The 22,722-nt window shown below is 37.2% G+C and overlaps 6 non-coding genes across 6 annotated transcripts; all 6 read left to right on the forward strand.

Annotated features, from left to right (window-relative positions):
• The first annotated feature begins 660 nt into the window (after nt 1-660).
• On the forward strand, nt 661-767 carry LOC131735606 (U6 spliceosomal RNA). The gene has a single exon (XR_009327589.1). It is a non-coding gene; the product is annotated as a U6 spliceosomal RNA (small nuclear RNA).
• Nucleotides 768-4,344: 3,577 nt separating this feature from the next.
• On the forward strand, nt 4,345-4,451 carry LOC131735612 (U6 spliceosomal RNA). The gene has a single exon (XR_009327595.1). It is a non-coding gene; the product is annotated as a U6 spliceosomal RNA (small nuclear RNA).
• A 3,580-nt stretch (nt 4,452-8,031) lies between these two features.
• Nucleotides 8,032-8,140, forward strand: LOC131735609 (U6 spliceosomal RNA). Its single transcript, XR_009327592.1, has one exon. It is a non-coding gene; the product is annotated as a U6 spliceosomal RNA (small nuclear RNA).
• Nucleotides 8,141-11,731: 3,591 nt separating this feature from the next.
• On the forward strand, nt 11,732-11,839 carry LOC131735608 (U6 spliceosomal RNA). The gene has a single exon (XR_009327591.1). It is a non-coding gene; the product is annotated as a U6 spliceosomal RNA (small nuclear RNA).
• A 3,590-nt stretch (nt 11,840-15,429) lies between these two features.
• On the forward strand, nt 15,430-15,537 carry LOC131735607 (U6 spliceosomal RNA). The gene has a single exon (XR_009327590.1). It is a non-coding gene; the product is annotated as a U6 spliceosomal RNA (small nuclear RNA).
• A 3,521-nt stretch (nt 15,538-19,058) lies between these two features.
• Nucleotides 19,059-19,165, forward strand: LOC131735613 (U6 spliceosomal RNA). The gene has a single exon (XR_009327596.1). It is a non-coding gene; the product is annotated as a U6 spliceosomal RNA (small nuclear RNA).
• The last annotated feature ends 3,557 nt before the right edge of the window (nt 19,166-22,722 follow it).

The following is a 22,722-nucleotide window of genomic DNA, read 5'->3' on the forward strand; positions in this document are numbered from 1 at the left end:
GTCTCTCTGATGTATAGCTGTGCTCACTTCTTTATTAAACGTGAGTTTAAACTATTATTATTATTATTATTACTATTATTACCTCTGACCGTATAACCTGGCATCCTTCACTCCTGTTCCTGGAAGAATGGCCTCCAGCTGAGGTAGTTTCATCAGTTATTTCTTGTACCTGTTTTTAAACTAGATGACCACTACATCGTGTCTAAAGGTATAAATTGCAAGAACTGTGTAGTTCTGTATTCCTAATAATCATTGAGTGTCATTATTAAACCCTAACTCTGACCCTAGCCCCGAGTATTAAGCCCCCTCCTCTGAGGTGTCAGTTGCATTCCGCGCTGTGATACGAAACGGGACCCTGGTCAACCTGCAAGTCTTTTGGTATGCTGGCCAATCCGGAGGGGTCAACGTCATAGGTAACATGTCAGTATTTGCATATCTTTCCCAGCCGGTTTGAAGGTGCAGATGTGCAGACTTCTTTATTCAGCCGCTTTCTGCAAACGTGATATCCTCAGAGTTTGTAACCCTCTGCGTGTTGATTGTGGACAACCATGCATATACGCAGAGCAATTGGACACAATTGGACTATGCTTGACACACCACAAGACCAATCGCTCTTTAGCCACTCGCTGTACATAGAGGCGCGTATCAGGTAAGCACCGTGTGTTCGCTACGGCAGCACATATACTAAAATTGGAACGATACAGAGAAGATTAGCATGGCCCCTGCGCAAGGATGACACGCAAATTCGTGAAGCGTTCCACATTTTTGGTCTTTTTTTTGTCGTTGGGAATAGTACTGTACCTGCCTTGGAATAACTCCCCTGGTAGAACCCGAAACATTGAAGCTGAACCGGAACCCCAATCCTAACCCAAGCCCAAAAACCAAACCCAAACCCTAATTTGATTAGAGGAGCACCCTCAAAATGGAGCGAGGTAACCAGTGGTGTACCACAGGGATCAGTATTAGGACCTTTGCTATTCCTAATCTACATTAATGATTCAGATTCTGGTATAGTAATTGTCACAGGTGACGGTGAACTAGTTATTCCATGTAGTAAAACATTGGACTCCTTTGCATGGAGGATCTCAGTAAGCTACAGTGCACGGTTCATCAACTGATTCAGATTCATTTATGTTAAGTTTGCTACTGATGATGTAGAAAAGAACAGTAATTGAGTGCCCAAAAATATGAATCACAGTGAGTTTTGACCCTCCTTTAGAATTCTGGATGGAGCGCATACCTTGCAAAATGACCCGGTGTGAACAAAAGGAAATATATCGAAGTAATATGTACAGCTAAACGTGTCCAAGTATCTTATAGGAATGAAGTCAGACCATGGAAATCCACACCTGTGCTGGAGAAACATTGGATCAAGGGACTTCTTGTGGAAACAACTAGAGCGAAACCTGGTACAGAAGCTGAATCCTGCTGGGAACGTATGGATATGCTGGACATGTCCTAGGCGATTTCACATATGGAATGTACTTTGACATAAAAATGAAGTGTTAGAGGTTTTTTGAAGGAAGGATAAAGAGGGAGTATCCGTGTACCGCCAGTAGGTGGCTCTCTTGCTCCATGAAATAGGTCAGTCTACACATGTTTTTAATTAAGTACTTAGTAATCTGGGAATAAAAAAAGCACCATTCCGGCTAAAAGTGAACGTTAATCACACCTACAAAACAAGATAAGAAAGAGATTCTTTACCACAAATAAATGAACATTAAAACTGAACAGCCAAGGTCTTAAGAAAAAAACCTGTCTCAGCTGGATTTTTGTATGAAAAAAGAACAGGGTCAAGCCTAGTTCAGTCATTATAAAAAAATATAAGAGTTGAATGCAGTTATACTGGCCTGTATTTGGATTTTAAATCTTAGAGGGATTCACCAAAGAAATAAAGTGATATTATAAATTCTAGCAGCAACTGTTAAACTGAAGTAAATTAATTAAGTTTATCTTGAAATGCCACATTCATAGTTAAAAAGGTTCAGTGATAATTTACACTGTTTATAGTTTATAATGGTCAAAGACTAGTAATTAGACACAAAGGTATTGTAAATTAATAAAATAAATGATTAAAACCTTTTTTTAGACAGCATGGTATTTGAAACTAAAACTAATTATTTGATTTCATAAGATTAATAGTATGTTTTAAGTATTTGCTATAATAAGAAAAACATATTATTTAAACTGACAAGTATTATTGCTTGTTCATGACTTTACTGTATTAATAAGAAGATTAAAAGCTGGAAGCAGTATTTGATTTAATTAAAAGGGAAAGTGGTACAGTTTATTTCTCCTTCTATTGAACAACAAGACCTCTAGACATTATGATGTCCATTGAATTATAGAATTTTAAGGGTGTTGTGTTATGTTTTTGTGTTAAGTTTGTAATAATATACTATAATGTACCTTGTTGTTAATCCACTATACTATTGTCTAATGATGGTAGATGGAGTCCTTATAATGTGGTTCTTTGAAACTGCTCTATTGCTAAAAGGGGCCTCTCTCCTTATCCCGATGAACAGGCTGTAGAGAAAGGAGGGGGTCTTATTGCATTCTACGCTAGCAAAGCTGCAAGTCTTGTAGATTTGGAATTTAGGGTTTATGGAATTAGTGGTTTAGCACAGATAAGAATATATCTTGAAATAATATGCAAAAACGATGGCTTAACAGACATTGATAGGTCATAGATCTAAAAAAGTGTTTGCACAGACTTTGGCCTTGAAAAAACAAGAGACTCTGGAAAACTGCTTGGAATAGCATATTTAGAAGTCAGATACAGGTCAGAGCCTGGTTAGTGCATCTTTTAAGGGATAAATAATTCAAATGAAAACTATTACCACTTAAACTTAGTGAAACTAATTGACTTAAATACTGCACGAGACAATCTTTTGTCAAATCCTCTGTTAGACAATGGTATATTGGAATTAAAACTGACTCATTAACAAAATGATGAAACAATATGAGGTTAAAAGAAACACATGCCTTTAATTTAGCAAAATATAATGAATTAGAAGATGATGTCACATATTAAGAACATCTCTCATATATAACACATATAAAAATAGTGTTTTGCATGCACATATAAACAGTAGTGTTTTTATATTATATTATAAACCAAGATCCTGGGAACTTTGGTTCACTTAACTTTTCAGATAAAGGAGGGGCTCGGAGGAAAACAAGGAATGAGATCATAGAGTTGGACAAATATGAAGTTGTGAATTCATTCAGTACATGACACCTATTCATTCTGAAAAGTTAGTCCGGATCTTTTGAAAACTATTATTTGTAAAAGGGATAAGAGCTGTCTCACCAGATTAATGATTGGATTTAATTGAGGCGTCCCATGTATTCCAATGGGACGAAAAACCTATATAACTCCTAAGTAATTACAATGGAGTACCACACTCATCCCAGACAGGGTAAGGTGGTCCATCTTCTGCAAACTTTAAATACATAAGTCTGTCAATTTCTTGGGTGCTATATTAGTCATCTGGATATATTGCGGGTCAAGAGCGTAATAAAAATACCCCACAAGGAGTAGTAACATCTCTGTCCTCCTAACGTCTCCCCTGAGATAAGAGTGTATACTGAGCTAAATGGAACAGAGTACGTACAGAAATCTGAACCTACGGATTTTGTGACAGTAAGCAAACTTGTTAAATTTGCATATCTCCCAGCTGTCTCTCTGATGTATAGCTGTGCTCACTTCTTTATTAAACGTGAGTTTAAACTATTATTATTATTATTATTACTATTATTACCTCTGACCGTATAACCTGGCATCCTTCACTTCCTGTTCCTGGAAGAATGGCCTCCAGCTGAGGTAGTTTCATCAGTTATTTCTTGTACCTGTTTTTAAACTAGATGACCACTACATCGTGTCTAAAGGTATAATTGCAAGAACTGTGTAGTTCTGTATTCCTAATAATCATTGAGTGTCATTATTAAACCCTAACTCTGACCCTAGCCCCGAGTATTAAGCCCCCTCCTCTGAGGTGTCAGTTGCATTCCGCGCTGTGATACGAAACGGGACCCTGGTCAACCTGCAAGTCTTTTGGTATGCTGGCCAAATCCGGAGGGGTCAACGTCATAGGTAACATGTCAGTATTTGCATATCTTTCCCAGCCGGTTTGAAGGTGCAGATGTGCAGACTTCTTTATTCAGCCGCTTTCTGCAAAACGTGATATCCTCAGAGTTTGTAACCCTCTGCGTGTTGATTGTGGACAACCATGCATATACGCAGAGCAATTGGACACAATTGGACTATGCTTGACACACCACAAGACCAATCGCTCTTTAGCCACTCGCTGTACATAGAGGCGCGTATCAGGTAAGCACCGTGTGTTCGCTACGGCAGCACATATACTAAAATTGGAACGATACAGAGAAGATTAGCATGGCCCCTGCGCAAGGATGACACGCAAATTCGTGAAGCGTTCCACATTTTTGGTCTTTTTTTGTCGTTGGGAATAGTACTGTACCTGCCTTGGAATAACTCCCCTGGTAGAACCCCGAAACATTGAAGCTGAACCGGAACCCCAATCCTAACCCAAGCCCAAAACCAAACCCAAACCCTAATTTGATTAGAGGAGCACCCTCAAAATGGAGCGAGGTAACCAGTGGTGTACCACAGGGATCAGTATTAGGACCTTTGCTATTCCTAATCTACATTAATGATTCAGATTCTGGTATAGTAATGTCACAGGTGACGGTGAACTAGTTATTCCATGTAGTAAAAACATTGGACTCCTTTGCATGGAGGATCTCAGTAAGCTACAGTGCACGGTTCATCAACTGATTCAGATTCATTTATGTTAAGTTTGCTACTGATGATGTGGAAAAGAACAGTAATTGAGTGCCCAAAAATATGAATCACAGTGAGTTTTGACCTCCTTTAGAATTCTGGATGGAGCGCATACCTTGCAAAATGACCCGGTGTGAACAAAAGGAAATATATCGAAGTAATATGTACAGCTAAACGTGTCCAAGTATCTTATAGGAATGAAGTCAGACCATGGAAATCCACACCTGTGCTGGAGAAACATTGGATCAAGGGACTTCTTGTGGAAACAACTAGAGCGAAACCTGGTACAGAAGCTGAATCCTGCTGGGAACGTATGGATATGCTGGACATGTCCTAGGCGATTTCACATATGGAATGTACTTTGACATAAAAATGAAGTGTTAGAGGTTTTTTGAAGGAAGGATAAAGAGGGAGTATCCGTGTACCGCCAGTAGGTGGCTCTCTTGCTCCATGAAATAGGTCAGTCTACACATGTTTTTAATTAAGTACTTAGTAATCTGGGAATAAAAAAGCACCATTCCGGCTAAAAGTGAACGTTAATCACACCTACAAACAAGATAAGAAAGAGATTCTTTACCACAAATAAATGAACATTAAAACTGAACAGCCAAGGTCTTAAGAAAAAACCTGTCTCAGCTGGATTTTGTATGAACAAAGAACAGGGTCAAGCCTAGTTCAGTCATTATAAAAAATATAAGAGTTGAATGCAGTTATACTGGCCTGTATTTGGATTTAAATCTTAGAGGGATTCACCAAAGAAATAAAGTGATATTATAAATTCTAGCAGCAACTGTTAAACTGAAGTAAATTAATTAAGTTTATCTTGAAATGCCACATTCATAGTTAAAAAGGTTCAGTGATAATTTACACTGTTTATAGTTTATAATGGTCAAAGACTAGTAATTAGACACAAAGGTATTGTAAATTAATAAAATAAATGATTAAAACCTTTTTTTAGACAGCATGGTATTTGAAACTAAAACTAATTATTTGATTTCATAAGATTAATAGTATGTTTTAAGTATTTGCTATAATAAGAAAACATATTATTTAAACTGACAAGTATTATTGCTTGTTCATGACTTTACTGTATTAATAAGAAGATTAAAAGCTGGAAGCAGTATTTGATTTAATTAAAAGGGAAAGTGGTACAGTTTATTTCTCCTTCTATTGAACAACAAGACCTCTAGACATTATGATGTCCATTGAATTATAGAATTTGAAGGGTGTTGTGTTATGTTTTTGTGTTAAGTTTGTAATAATATACTATAATGTACCTTGTTGTTAATCCACTATACTATTGTCTAATGATGGTAGATGGAGTCCTTATAATGTGGTTCTTTGAAACTGCTCTATTGCTAAAAGGGGCCTCTCTCCTTATCCCGATGAACAGGCTGTAGAGAAAGGAGGGGGTCTTATTGCATTCTACGCTAGCAAAGCTGCAAGTCTTGTAGATTTGGAATTTAGGGTTTATGGAATTAGTGGTTTAGCACAGATAAGAATATATCTTGAAATAATATGCAAAAACGATGGCTTAACAGACATTGATAGGTCATAGATCTAAAAAAGTGTTTGCACAGACTTTGGCCTTGAAAAAACAAGAGACTCTGGAAAACTGCTTGGAATAGCATATTTAGAAGTCAGATACAGGTCAGAGCCTGGTTAGTGCATCTTTTAAGGGATAAATAATTCTAATGAAAACTATTACCACTTAAACTTAGTGAAACTAATTGACTTAAATACTGCACGAGACAATCTTTTGTCAAATCCTCTGTTAGACAATGGTATATGGAATTAAAACTGACTCATTAACAAAATGATGAAACAATATGAGGTTAAAAGAAACACATGCCTTTAATTTAGCAAAATATAATGAATTAGAAGATGATGTCACATATTAAGAACATCTCTCATATATAACACAAACACATATAAAAATAGTGTTTTGCATGCACATATAAACAGTAGTGTTTTTATATTATATTATAAACCAAGATCCTGGGAACTTTGGTTCACTTAACTTTTCAGATAAAGGAGGGGCTCGGAGGAAAACAAGGAATGAGATCATAGAGTTGGACAAATATGAAGTTGTGAATTCATTCAGTACATGACACCTATTCATTCTGAAAAGTTAGTCCGGATCTTTTGAAAACTATTATTTGTAAAAGGGATAAGAGCTGTCTCACCAGATTAATGATTGGATTTAATTGAGGCGTCCCATGTATTCCAATGGGACGAAAAACCTATATAACTCCTAAGTAATTACAATGGAGTACCACACTCATCCCAGACAGGGTAAGGTGGTCCATCTTCTGCAAACTTTAAATACATAAGTCTGTCAATTTCTTGGGTGCTATATTAGTCATCTGGATATATTGCGGGTCAAGAGCGTAATAAAAATACCCCCACAAGGAGTAGTAACATCTCTGTCCTCCTAACGTCTCCCCTGAGATAAGAGTGTATACTGAGCTAAATGGAACAGAGTACGTACAGAAATCTGAACCATACGGATTTTGTGACAGTAAGCAAACTTGTTAAATTTGCATATCTCCCCAGCTGTCTCTCTGATGTATAGCTGTGCTCACTTCTTTATTAAACGTGAGTTTAAAACTATTATTATTATTATTATTACTATTATTACCTCTGACCGTTATAACCTGGCATCCTTCACTCCTGTTCCTGGAAGAATGGCCTCCAGCTGAGGTAGTTTCATCAGTTATTTCTTGTACCTGTTTTTAAACTAGATGACCACTACATCGTGTCTAAAGGTATAATTGCAAGAACTGTGTAGTTCTGTATTCCTAATAATCATTGAGTGTCATTATTAAACCCTAACTCTGACCCTAGCCCCGAGTATTAAGCCCCCTCCTCTGAGGTGTCAGTTGCATTCCGCGCTGTGATACGAAACGGGACCCTGGCTCAACCTGCAAGTCTTTTGGTATGCTGGCCAATCCGGAGGGGTCAACGTCATAGGTAACATGTCAGTATTTGCATATCTTTCCCAGCCGGTTTGAAGGTGCAGATGTGCAGACTTCTTTATTCAGCCGCTTTCTGCAAACGTGATATCCTCAGAGTTTGTAACCCTCTGCGTGTTGATTGTGGACAACCATTGGCATATACGCAGAGCAATTTGGACACAATTGGACTATGCTTGACACACCCACAAGACCAATCGCTCTTTAGCCACTCGCTGTACATAGAGGCGCGTATCAGGTAAGCACCGTGTGTTCGCTACGGCCAGCACATATACTAAAATTGGAACGATACAGAGAAGATTAGCATGGCCCCTTGCGCAAGGATGACACGCAAATTCGTGAAGCGTTCCACATTTTTGGTCTTTTTTTGTCGTTGGGAATAGTACTGTACCCTGCCTTGGAATAACTCCCCTGGTAGAACCCCGAAACATTGAAGCTGAACCGGAACCCCAATCCTAACCCAAGCCCAAAACCAAACCCAAACCCCTAATTTGATTAGAGGAGCACCCTCAAAATGGAGCGAGGTAACCAGTGGTGTACCACAGGGATCAGTATTAGGACCTTTGCTATTCCTAATCTAACATTAATGATTCAGATTCTGGTATAGTAATGTCACAGGTGACGGTGAACTAGTTATTCCATGTAGTAAAACATTGGACTCCTTTGCATGGAGGATCTCAGTAAGCTACAGTGCACGGTTCATCAACTGATTCAGATTCATTTATGTTAAGTTTGCTACTGATGATGTGGAAAAGAACAGTAATTGAGTGCCCAAAAATATGAATCACAGTGAGTTTTGACCTCCTTTAGAATTCTGGATGGAGCGCAATACCTTGCAAAATGACCCGGTGTGAACAAAAGGAAATATATCGAAGTAATATGTACAGCTAAACGTGTCCAAGTATCTTATAGGAATGAAGTCAGGCCATGGAAATCCACACCTGTGCTGGAGAAACATTGGATCAAGGGACTTCTTGTGGAAACAACTAGAGCGAAACCTGGTACAGAAGCTGAATCCTGCTGGGGAACGTATGGATATGCTGGACATGTCCTAGGCGATTTCACATATGGAATGTACTTTGACATAAAAATGAAAGTGTTAGAGGTTTTTTTGAAGGAAGGATAAAGAGGGAGTATCCGGTGTACCGCCAGTAGGTGGCTCTCTTGCTCCATGAAATAGGTCAGTCTACACATGTTTTTAATTAAGTACTTAGTAATCTTGGGAATAAAAAAGCACCATTCCGGCTAAAAGTGAACGTTAATCACACCTACAAACAAGATAAGAAAGAGATTATTTACCACAAATAAATGAACATTAAAACTGAACAGCCAAGGTCTTAAGAAAAAACCTGTCTCAGCTGGATTTTGTATGAACAAAGAACAGGGTCAAGCCTAGTTCAGTCATTATAAAAAATATAAGAGTTGAATGCAGTTATACTGGCCTGTATTTGGATTTAAATCTTAGAGGGATTCACCAAAGAAATAAAGTGATATTATAAATTCTAGCAGCAACTGTTAAACTGAAGTAAATTAATTAAGTTTATCTTGAAATGCCACATTCATCAGTTAAAAAGGTTCAGTGATAATTTACACTGTTTATAGTTTATAATGGTCAAAGACTAGTAATTAGACACAAAGGTATTGTAAATTAATAAAATAAATGATTAAAACCTTTTTTTTAGACAGCATGGTATTTGAAACTAAAACTAATTATTTGATTTCATAAGATTAATAGTATGTTTTAAGTATTTGCTATAATAAGAAAACATATTATTTAAACTGACAAGTATTATTGCTTGTTCATGACTTTACTGTATTAATAAGAAGATTAAAAAGCTGGAAGCAGTATTTGATTTAATTAAAAGGGAAAGTGGTACAGTTTATTTCTCCTTCTATTGAACAACAAGACCTCTAGACATTATGATGTCCATTGAATTATAGAATTTTAAGGGTGTTGTGTTATGTTTTTGTGTTAAGTTTGTAATAATATACTATAATGTACCTTGTTGTTAATCCACTATACTATTGTCTAATGATGGTAGATGGAGTCCTTATAATGTGGTTCTTTGAAACTGCTCTATTGCTAAAAGGGGCCTCTCTCCTTATCCCGATGAACAGGCTGTAGAGAAAGGAGGGGGTCTTATTGCATTCTACGCTAGCAAAGCTGCAAGTCTTGTAGATTTGGAATTTAGGGTTTATGGAATTAGTGGTTTAGCACAGATAAGAATATATCTTGAAATAATATGCAAAAATGATGGCTTAACAGACATTGATAGGTCATAGATCTAAAAAAGTGTTTGCACAGACTTTGGCCTTGAAAAAACAAGAGACTACTGGAAAACTGCTTGGAATAGCATATTTAGAAGTCAGATACAGGTCAGAGCCTGGTTAGTGCATCTTTTAAGGGATAAATAATTCAAATGAAAACTATTACCACTTAAACTTAGTGAAACTAATTGACTTAAATACTGCACGAGACAATCTTTTGTCAAATCCTCTGTTAGACAATGGTATACTGGAATTAAAACTGACTCATTAACAAAATGATGAAACAATATGAGGTTAAAAGAAACACATGCCTTTAATTTAGCAAAATATAATGAATTAGAAGATGATGTCACATATTAAGAACATCTCTCATATATAACACATATAAAAAATAGTGTTTTGCATGCACATATAAACAGTAGTGTTTTTTATATTATATTATAAACCAAGATCCTGGGAACTTTGGTTCACTTAACTTTTCAGATAAAGGAAGGGGCTCGGAGGAAAACAAGGAATGAGATCATAGAGTTGGACAAATATGAAGTTGTGAATTCATTCAGTACATGACACCTATTCATTCTGAAAAGTTAGTCCGGATCTTTTGAAAACTATTATTTGTAAAAGGGATAAGAGCTGTCTCACCAGATTAATGATTGGATTTAATTGAGGCGTCCCATGTATTCCAATGGGACGAAAAACCTATATAACTCCCTAAGTAATTACAATGGAGTACCACACTCATCCCAGACAGGGTAAGGTGGTCCATCTTCTGCAAACTTTAAATACATAAGTCTGTCAATTTCTTGGGTGCTATATTAGTCATCTGGATATATTGCGGGTCAAGAGCGTAATAAAAATACCCCACAAGGAGTAGTAACATCTCTGTCCTCCTAACGTCTCCCCTGAGATAAGAGTGTATACTGAGCTAAATGGAACAGAGTACGTACAGAAATCTGAACCTACGGATTTTGTGACAGTAAGCAAACTTGTTAAATTTGCATATCTCCCAGCTGTCTCTCTGATGTATAGCTGTGCTCACTTCTTTATTAAACGTGAGTTTAAACTATTATTATTATTATTATTATTACTATTATTACCTCTGACCGTATAAACCTGGCATCCTTCACTACCTGTTCCTGGAAGAATGGCCTCCAGCTGAGGTAGTTTCATCAGTTATTTCTTGTACCTGTTTTTTAAACTAGATGACCACTACAATCGTGTCTAAAGGTATAATTGCAAGAACTGTGTAGTTCTGTATTCCTAATAATCATTGAGTGTCATTATTAAACCCTAACTCTGACCCTAGCCCCCGAGTATTAAGCCCCCTCCTCTGAGGTGTCAGTTGCATTCCGCGCTGTGATACGAAACGGGACCCTGGTCAACCTGCAAGTCTTTTTGGTATGCTGGCCAATCCGGAGGGGTCAACGTCATAGGTAACATGTCAGTATTTGCATATCTTTCCCAGCCGGTTTGAAGGTGCAGATGTGCAGACTTCTTTATTCAGCCCGCTTTCTGCAAACGTGATATCCTCAGAGTTTGTAACCCTCTGCGTGTTGATTGTGGACAACCATGCATATACGCAGAGCAATTGGACACAATTGGACTATGCTTGACACACCACAAGACCAATCGCTCTTTAGCCACTCGCTGTACATAGAGGCGCGTATCAGGTAAGCACCGTGTGTTCGCTACGGCAGCACATATACTAAAATTGGAACGATACAGAGAAGATTAGCATGGCCCCCTGCGCAAGGATGACACGCAAATTCGTGAAGCGTTCCACATTTTTGGTCTTTTTTTGTCGTTGGGAATAGTACTGTACCTGCCTTGGAATAACTCCCCTGGTAGAACCCGAAACATTGAAGCTGAACCGGAACCCCAATCCTAACCCAAGCCCAAAACCAAACCCAAACCCTAATTTGATTAGAGGAGCACCCTCAAAATGGAGCGAGGTAACCAGTGGTGTACCACAGGGATCAGTATTAGGACCTTTGCTATTCCTAATCTACATTAATGATTCAGATTCTGGTATAGTAATGTCACAGGTGACGGTGAACTAGTTATTCCATGTAGTAAAACATTGGACTCCTTTGCATGGAGGATCTCAGTAAGCTACAGTGCAACGGTTCATCAACTGATTCAGATTCATTTATGTTAAGTTTGCTACTGATGATGTGGAAAAGAACAGTAATTGAGTGCCCAAAAATATGAATCACAGTGAGTTTTGACCTCCTTTAGAATTCTGGATGGAGCGCATACCTTGCAAAATGACCCGGTGTGAACAAAAGGAAATATATCGAAGTAATATGTACAGCTAAACGTGTCCAAGTATCTTATAGGAATGAAGTCAGGCCATGGAAATCCACACCTGTGCTGGAGAAACATTGGATCAAGGGGACTTCTTGTGGAAACAACTAGAGCGAAACCTGGTACAGAAGCTGAATCCTGCTGGGGAACGTATGGATATGCTGGACATGTCCTAGGCGATTTCACATATGGAATGTACTTTGACATAAAAATGAAGTGTTAGAGGTTTTTTGAAGGAAGGATAAAGAGGGAGTATCCGTGTACCGCCAGTAGGTGGCTCTCTTGCTCCATGAAATAGGTCAGTCTACACATGTTTTTAATTAAGTACTTAGTAATCTGGGAATAAAAAAAGCACCATTCCGGCTAAAAGTGAACGTTAATCACACCTACAAACAAGATAAGAAAGAGATTCTTTACCACAAATAAATGAACATGTAAAACTGAACAGCCAAGGTCTTAAGAAAAAACCTGTCTCAGCTGGATTTTGTATGAACAAAGAACAGGGTCAAGCCTAGTTCAGTCATTATAAAAAATATAAGAGTTGAATGCAGTTATACTGGCCTGTATTTGGATTTAAATCTTAGAGGGATTCACCAAAGAAATAAAGTGATATTATAAATTCTATGCAGCAACTGTTAAACTGAAGTAAATTAATTAAGTTTATCTTGAAATGCCACATTCATAGTTAAAAAGGTTCAGTGATAATTTACACTGTTTATAGTTTATAATGGTCAAAGAGACTAGTAATTAGACACAAAGGTATTGTAAATTAATAAAATAAATGATTAAAACCTTTTTTTAGACAGCATGGTATTTGAAACTAAAACTAATTATTTGATTTCATAAGATTAATAGTATGTTTTAAGTATTTGCTATAATAAGAAAACATATTATTTAAACTGACAAGTATTATTGCTTGTTCATGACTTTACTGTATTAATAAGAAGATTAAAAGCTGGAAGCAGTATTTGATTTAATTAAAAGGGAAAGTGGTACAGTTTATTTCTCCTTCTATTGAACAACAAGACCTCTAGACATTATGATGTCCATTGAATTATAGAATTTTAAGGGTGTTGTGTTATGTTTTTGTGTTAAGTTTGTAATAATATACTATAATGTACCTTGTTGTTAATCCACTATACTATTGTCTAATGATGGTAGATGGAGTCCTTATAATGTGGTTCTTTGAAACTGCTCTATTGCTAAAAGGGGCCTCTCTCCTTATCCCGATGAACAGGCTGTAGAGAAAGGAGGGGGGTCTTATTGCATTCTACGCTAGCAAAGCTGCAAGTCTTGTAGATTTGGAATTTAGGGTTTATGGAATTAGTGGTTTAGCACAGATAAGAATATATCTTGAAATAATATGCAAAAAATGATGGCTTAACAGACATTGATAGGTCATAGATCTTAAAAAAGTGTTTGCACAGACTTTGGCCTTGAAAAAACAAGAGACTCTGGAAAAACTGCTTGGAATAGCATATTTAGAAGTCAGATACAGGTCAGAGCCTGGTTAGTGCATCTTTTAAGGGATAAATAATTCAAATGAAAACTATTACCACTTAAACTTAGTGAAACTAATTGACTTAAATACTGCACGAGACAATCTTTTGTCAAATCCTCTGTTAGACAATGGTATATGGAATTAAAACTGACTCATTAACAAAATGATGAAACAATATGAGGTTAAAAGAAACACATGCCTTTAATTTAGCAAAATATAATGAATTAGAAGATGATGTCACATATTAAGAACATCCTCTCATATATAACCACATATAAAAATAGTGTTTTGCATGCACATATAAACAGTAGTGTTTTTATATTATATTATAAACCAAGATCCTGGGAACTTTGGTTCACTTAACTTTTCAGATAAAGGAGGGGCTCGGAGGAAAACAAGGAATGAGATCATAGAGTTGGACAAATATGAAGTTGTGAATTCATTCAGTACATGACACCTATTCATTCTGAAAAGTTAGTCCGGATCTTTTGAAAACTATTATTTGTAAAAGGGATAAGAGCTGTCTCACCAGATTAATGATTGGATTTAATTGAGGCGTCCCATGTATTCCAATGGGACGAAAAAACCTATATAACTCCTAAGTAATTACAATGGAGTACCACACTCATCCCAGACAGGGGTAAGGTGGTCCATCTTCTGCAAACTTTAAATACATAAGTCTGTCAATTTCTTGGGTGCTATATTAGTCATCTGGATATATTGCGGGTCAAGAGCGTAATAAAAATACCCCACAAGGAGTAGTAACATCTCTGTCCTCCTAACGTCTCCCCTGAGATAAGAGTGTATACTGAGCTAAATGGAACAGAGTACGTACAGAAATCTGAACCTACGGATTTTGTGACAGTAAGCAAACTTGTTAAATTTGCATATCTCCCAGCTGTCTCTCTGATGTATAGCTGTGCTCACTTCTTTATTAAACGTGAGTTTAAACTATTATTATTATTATTATTATTACTATTATTACCTCTGACCGCTATAACCTGGCAATCCTTCACTCCTGTTCCTGGAAGAATGGCCTCCAGCTGAGGTTAGTTTTCATCAGTTATTTCTTGTACCCTGTTTTTAAAACTAGATGACCACTACATCGTGTCTAAAGGTATAATTGCAAGAACTGTGTAGTTCTGTATTCCTAATAATCATTGAGTGTCATTATTAAACCCTAACTCTGACGCCTAGCCCCGAGTATTAAGCCCCCTCCTCTGAGGGTGTCAGTTGCATTCCGCGCTGTGATACGAAACGGGACCCTGGTCAACCTGCAAGTCTTTTGGTATGCTGGCCAATCCGGAGGGGTCAACGTCATAGGTAACATGTCAGTATTTGCATATCTTTTCCCAGCCGGTTTGAAGGTGCAGATGTGCAGACTTCTTTATTCAGCCGCTTTCTGCAAACGTGATATCCTCAGAGTTTGTAACCCTCTGCGTGTTGATTGTGGACAACCATGCATATACGCAGAGCAATTGGACACAATTGGACTATGCTTGACACACCACAAGACCAATCGCTCTTTAGCCACTCGCTGTACATAGAGGCGCGTATCAGGTAAGCACCGTGTGTTCGCTACGGGCAGCACATATACTAAAATTGGAACGATACAGAGAAGATTAGCATGGCCCCTGCGCAAGGATGACACGCAAATTCGTGAAGCGTTCCACATTTTTGGTCTTTTTTTGTCGTTGGGAATAGTACTGTACCTGCCTTGGAATAACTCCCCTGGTAGAACCCGAAACATTGAAGCTGAACCGGAACCCCAATCCTAACCCAAGCCCAAAACCAAACCCAAACCCTAATTTGATTAGAGGAGCACCCTCAAAATGGAGCGAGGTAACCAGTGGTGTACCACAGGGATCAGTATTAGGACCTTTGCTATTCCTAATCTACATTAATGATTCAGATTCTGGTATAGTAATGTCACAGGTGACGGTGAACTAGTTATTCCATGTAGTAAAACATTGGACTCCTTTGCATGGAGGATCTCAGTAAGCTACAGTGCACGGTTCATCAACTGATTCAGATTCATTTATGTTAAGTTTGCTACTGATGATGTGGAAAAGAACAGTAATTGAGTGCCCAAAAATATGAATCACAGTGAGTTTTGACCTCCTTTAGAATTCTGGATGGAGCGCAATACCTTGCAAAATGACCCGGGTGTGAACAAAAGGAAATATATCCGAAGTAATATGTACAGCTAAACGTGTCCAAGTATCTTATAGGAATGAAGTCAGACCCATGGAAATCCACACCTGTGCTGGGAGAAACATTGGATCAAGCGGACTTCTTGTGGAAAACAACTAGAGCGAAACCTGGTACAGAAGCTGAATCCTGCTAATGTACTTTGACATAAAAATGAAGTGTTAGAGGTTTTTTGAAGGAAGGATAAAGAGGGAGTATCCGTGTACCGCCAGTAGGTGGCTCTCTTGCTCCATGAAATAGGTCAGTCTACACATGTTTTTAATTAAGTACTTAGTAATCTGGGAATAAAAAAGCACCATTCTGGCTAAAAGTGAACGTTAATCACACCTACAAACAAGATAAGAAAGAGATTCTTTACCACAAATAAATGAACATTAAAACTGAACAGCCAAGGTCTTAAGAAAAAACCTGTCTCAGCTGGATTTTGTATGAACAAAGAACAGGGTCAAGCCTAGTTCAGTCATTATAAAAAATATAAGAGTTGAATGCAGTTATACTGGCCTGTATTTGGATTTAAATCTTAGAGGGATTCACCAAAGAAATAAAGTGATATTATAAATTCTAGCAGCAACTGTTAAACTGAAGTAAATTAATTAAGTTTATCTTGAAATGCCACATTCATAGTTAAAAAGGTTCAGTGATAATTTACACTGTTTATAGTTTATAATGGTCAAAGACTAGTAATTAGACACAAAGGTATTGTAAATTAATAAAATAAATGATTAAAACCTTTTTTAGACAGCATGGTATTTGAAACTAAAACTAATTATTTGATTTCATAAGATTAATAGTATGTTTTAAGTATTTGCTATAATAAGAAAACATATTATTTAAACTGACAAGTATTATTGCTTGTTCATGACTTTACTGTATTAATAAGAAGATAAAAGCTGGAAGCAGTATTTGATTTAATTAAAAGGGAAAGTGGTACAGTTTATTTCTCCTTCTATTGAACAACAAGACCTCTAGACATTATGATGTCCATTGATTATAGAATTTGAAGGGTGTTGTGTTATGTTTTTGTGTTAAGTTTGTAATAATATACTATAATGTACCTTGTTGTTAATCCACTATACTATTGTCTAATGATGGTAGATGGAGTCCTTATAATGTGGTTCTTTGAAACTGCTCTATTGCTAAAAGGGGGCCTCTCTCCTTATCCCGATGAACAGGCTGTAGAGAAAGGAGGGGGTCTTATTGCATTCTACGCTAGCAAAGCTGCAAGTCTTGTAGATTTGGAATTTAGGGTTTATGGAATTAGTGGTTTAGCACAGATAAGAATATATCTTGAAATAATATGCAAAAATGATGGCTTAACAGACATTGATAGGTCATAGATCTAAAAAAGTGTTTGCACAGACTTTGGCCTTGAAAAAACAAGAGACTCTGGAAAACTGCTTGGAATAGCATATTTAGAAGTCAGATACAGGTCAGAGCCTGGTTAGTGCATCTTTTAAGGGATAAATAATTCAAATGAAAACTATTACCACTTAAACTTAGTGAAACTAATTGACTTAAATACTGCACGAGACAATCTTTTGTCAAATCCTCTGTTAGACAATGGTATATGGAATTAAAACTGACTCATTAACAAAATGATGAAACAATATGAGGTTAAAAGAAACACATGCCTTTAATTTAGCAAAATATAATGAATTAGAAGATGATGTCACATATTAAGAACATCTCTCATATATAACACATATAAAAATAGTGTTTTGCATGCACATATAAACAGTAGTGTTTTTATATTATATTATAAACCAAGATCCTGGGAACTTTGGTTCACTTAACTTTTCAGATAAAGGAGGGGCTCGGAGGAAAACAAGGAATGAGATCATAGAGTTGGACAAATATGAAGTTGTGAATTCATTCAGTACATGACACCTATTCATTCTGAAAAGTTAGTCCGGATCTTTTGAAAACTATTATTTGTAAAAGGGATAAGAGCTGTCTCACCAGATTAATGATTGGATTTAATTGAGGCGTCCCATGTATTCCAATGGGACGAAAAACCTATATAACTCCTAAGTAATTACAATGGAGTACCACACTCATCCCAGACAGGTAAGGTGGTCCATCTTCTGCAAACTTTAAATACATAAGTCTGTCAATTTCTTGGGTGCTATATTAGTCATCTGGATATATTGCGGGTCAAGAGCGTAATAAAAATACCCCACAAGGAGTAGTAACATCTCTGTCCTCCTAACGTCTCCCCTGAGATAAGAGTGTATACTGAGCTAAATGGAACAGAGTACGTACAGAAATCTGAACCTACGGATTTTGTGACAGTAAGCAAACTTGTTAAATTTGCATATCTCCCAGCTGTCTCTCTGATGTATAGCTGTGCTCACTTCTTTATTAAACGTGAGTTTAAACTATTATTATTATTATTATTATTACTATTATTACCTCTGACCGTATAACCTGGCATCCTTCACTCCTGTTCCTGGAAGAATGGCCTCCAGCTGAGGTAGTTTCATCAGTTATTTCTGTACCTGTTTTTAAACTAGATGACCACTACATCGTGTCTAAAGGTATAATTGCAAGAACTGTGTAGTTCTGTATTCCTAATAATCATTGAGTGTCATTATTAAACCCTAACTCTGACCCTAGCCCCGAGTATTAAGCCCCCCTCCTCTGAGGTGTCAGTTGCATTCCACGCTGTGATACGAAACGGGACCCTGGTCAACCTGCAAGTCTTTTGGTATGCTGGCCAATCCGGAGGGGTCAACGTCATAGGTAACATGTCAGTATTTGCATATCTTTCCCAGCCGGTTTGAAGGTGCAGATGTGCAGACTTCTTTATTCAGCCGCTTTCTGCAAACGTGATATCCTCAGAGTTTGTAACCCTCTGCGTGTTGATTGTGGACAACCATGCATATACGCAGAGCAATTGGACACAATTGGACTATGCTTGACACACCACAAGACCAATCGCTCTTTAGCCACTCGCTGTACATAGAGGCGCGTATCAGGTAAGCACCGTGTGTTCGCTACGGCAGCACATATACTAAAATTGGAACGATACAGAGAAGATTAGCATGGCCCCTGCGCAAGGATGACACGCAAATTCGTGAAGCGTTCCACATTTTTGGTCTTTTTTTGTCGTTGGGAATAGTACTGTACCTGCCTTGGAATAACTCCCCTGGTAGAACCCGAACATTGAAGCTGAACCGGAACCCCAATCCTAACCCAAGCCCAAAACCAAACCCAAACCCTAATTTGATTAGAGGAGCACCCTCAAAATGGAGCGAGGTAACCAGTGGTGTACCACAGGGATCAGTATTAGGACCTTTGCTATTCCTAATCTACATTAATGATTCAGATTCTGGTATAGTAATGTCACAGGTGACGGTGAACTAGTTATTCCATGTAGTAAAACATTGGACTCCTTTGCATGGAGGATCTCAGTAAGCTACAGTGCACGGTTCATCAACTGATTCAGATTCATTTATGTTAAGTTTGCTACTGATGATGTGGAAAAGAACAGTAATTGAGTGCCCAAAAATATGAATCACAGTGAGTTTTGACCTCCTTTAGAATTCTGGATGGAGCGCATACCTTGCAAAATGACCCGGTGTGAACAAAAGGAAATATATCGAAGTAATATGTACAGCTAAACGTGTCCAAGTATCTTATAGGAATGAAGTCAGGCCATGGAAATCCACACCTGTGCTGGAGAAACATTGGATCAAGGGACTTCTTGTGGAAACAACTAGAGCGAAACCTGGTACAGAGCTGAATCCTGCTGGGAACGTATGGATATGCTGGACATGTCCTAGGCGATTTCACATATGGAATGTACTTTGACATAAAAATGAAGTGTTAGAGGTTTTTTGAAGGAAGGATAAAGAGGGAGTATCCGTGTACCGCCAGTAGGTGGCTCTCTTGCTCCATGAAATAGGTCAGTCTACACATGTTTTTAATTAAGTACTTAGTAATCTGGGAATAAAAAAGCACCATTCCGGCTAAAAGTGAACGTTAATCACACCTACAAACAAGATAAGAAAGAGATTCTTTACCACAAATAAATGAACATTAAAACTGAACAGCAAGGTCTTAAGAAAAACCTGTCTCAGCTGGATTTTGTATGAACAAAGAACAGGGTCAAGCCTAGTTCAGTCATTATAAAAAATATAAGAGTTGAATGCAGTTATACTGGCCTGTATTTGGATTTAAATCTTAGAGGGATTCACCAAAGAAATAAAGTGATATTATAAATTCTAGCAGCAACTGTTAAACTGAAGTAAATTAATTAAGTTTATCTTGAAATGCCACATTCATAGTTAAAAAGGTTCAGTGATAATTTACACTGTTTATAGTTTATAATGGTCAAAGACTAGTAATTAGACACAAAGGTATTGTAAATTAATAAAATAAATGATTAAAACCTTTTTTTAGACAGCATGGTATTTGAAACTAAAACTAATTATTTGATTTCATAAGATTAATAGTATGTTTTAAGTATTTGCTATAATAAGAAAACATATTATTTAAACTGACAAGTATTATTGCTTGTTCATGACTTTACTGTATTAATAAGAAGATTAAAAGCTGGAAGCAGTATTTGATTTAATTAAAAGGGAAAGTGGTACAGTTTATTTCTCCTTCTATTGAACAACAAGACCTCTAGACATTATGATGTCCATTGAATTATAGAATTTGAAGGGTGTTGTGTTATGTTTTTGTGTTAAGTTTGTAATAATATACTATAATGTACCTTGTTGTTAATCCACTATACTATTGTCTAATGATGGTAGATGGAGTCCTTATAATGTGGTTCTTTGAAACTGCTCTATTGCTAAAAGGGGCCTCTCTCCTTATCCCGATGAACAGGCTGTAGAGAAAGGAGGGGGTCTTATTGCATTCTACGCTAGCAAAGCTGCAAGTCTTGTAGATTTGGAATTTAGGGTTTATGGAATTAGTGGTTTAGCACAGATAAGAATATATCTTGAAATAATATGCAAAAACGATGGCTTAACAGACATTGATAGGTCATAGATCTAAAAAAGTGTTTGCACAGACTTTGGCCTTGAAAAAACAAGAGACTCTGGAAAACTGCTTGGAATAGCATATTTAGAAGTCAGATACAGGTCAGAGCCTGGTTAGTGCATCTTTTAAGGGATAAATAATTCTAATGAAAACTATTACCACTTAAACTTAGTGAAACTAATTGACTTAAATACTGCACGAGACAATCTTTTGTCAAATCCTCTGTTAGACAATGGTATATGGAATTAAAACTGACTCATTAACAAAATGATGAAACAATATGAGGTTAAAAGAAACACATGCCTTTAATTTAGCAAAATATAATGAATTAGAAGATGATGTCACATATTAAGAACATCTCTCATATATAACACATATAAAAATAGTGTTTTGCATGCACATATAAACAGTAGTGTTTTTATATTATATTATAAACCAAGATCCTGGGAACTTGGTTCACTTAACTTTTCAGATAAAGGAGGGGCTCGGAGGAAAAAAAGGAATGAGATCATAGAGTTGGACAAATATGAAGTTGTGAATTCATTCAGTACATGACACCTATTCATTCTGAAAAGTTAGTCCGGATCTTTTGAAAACTATTATTTGTAAAAGGGATAAGAGCTGTCTCACCAGATTAATGATTGGATTTAATTGAGGCGTCCCATGTATTCCAATGGGACGAAAAACCTATATAACTCCTAAGTAATTACAATGGAGTACCACACTCATCCCAGACAGGGTAAGGTGGTCCATCTTCTGCAAACTTTAAATACATAAGTCTGTCAATTTCTTGGGTGCTATATTAGTCATCTGGATATATTGCGGGTCAAGAGCGTAATAAAAATACCCCACAAGGAGTAGTAACATCTCTGTCCTCCTAACGTCTCCCCTGAGATAAGAGTGTATACTGAGCTAAATGGAACAGAGTACGTACAGAAATCTGAACCTACGGATTTTGTGACAGTAAGCAAACTTGTTAAATTTGCATATCTCCCAGCTGTCTCTCTGATGTATAGCTGTGCTCACTTCTTTATTAAACGTGAGTTTAAACTATTATTATTATTATTATTACTATTATTACCTCTGACCGTATAACCTGGCATCCTTCACTCCTGTTCCTGGAAGAATGGCCTCCAGCTGAGGTAGTTTCATCAGTTATTTCTTGTACCTGTTTTTAAACTAGATGACCACTACATCGTGTCTAAAGGTATAATTGCAAGAACTGTGTAGTTCTGTATTCCTAATAATCATTGAGTGTCATTATTAAACCCTAACTCTGACCCTAGCCCCGAGTATTAAGCCCCCTCCTCTGAGGTGTCAGTTGCATTCCACGCTGTGATACGAAACGGGACCCTGGTCAACCTGCAAGTCTTTTGGTATGCTGGCCAATCCGGAGGGGTCAACGTCATAGGTAACATGTCAGTATTTGCATATCTTTCCCAGCCGGTTTGAAGGTGCAGATGTGCAGACTTCTTTATTCAGCCGCTTTCTGCAAACGTGATATCCTCAGAGTTTGTAACCCTCTGCGTGTTGATTGTGGACAACCATGCATATACGCAGAGCAATTGGACACAATTGGACTATGCTTGACACACCACAAGACCAATCGCTCTTTAGCCACTCGCTGTACATAGAGGCGCGTATCAGGTAAGCACCGT

The sequence above is a fragment of the Acipenser ruthenus genome, unplaced genomic scaffold, assembly GCF_902713425.1.
Source record: "Acipenser ruthenus unplaced genomic scaffold, fAciRut3.2 maternal haplotype, whole genome shotgun sequence".
NCBI lineage: Eukaryota > Metazoa > Chordata > Actinopteri > Acipenseriformes > Acipenseridae > Acipenser > Acipenser ruthenus.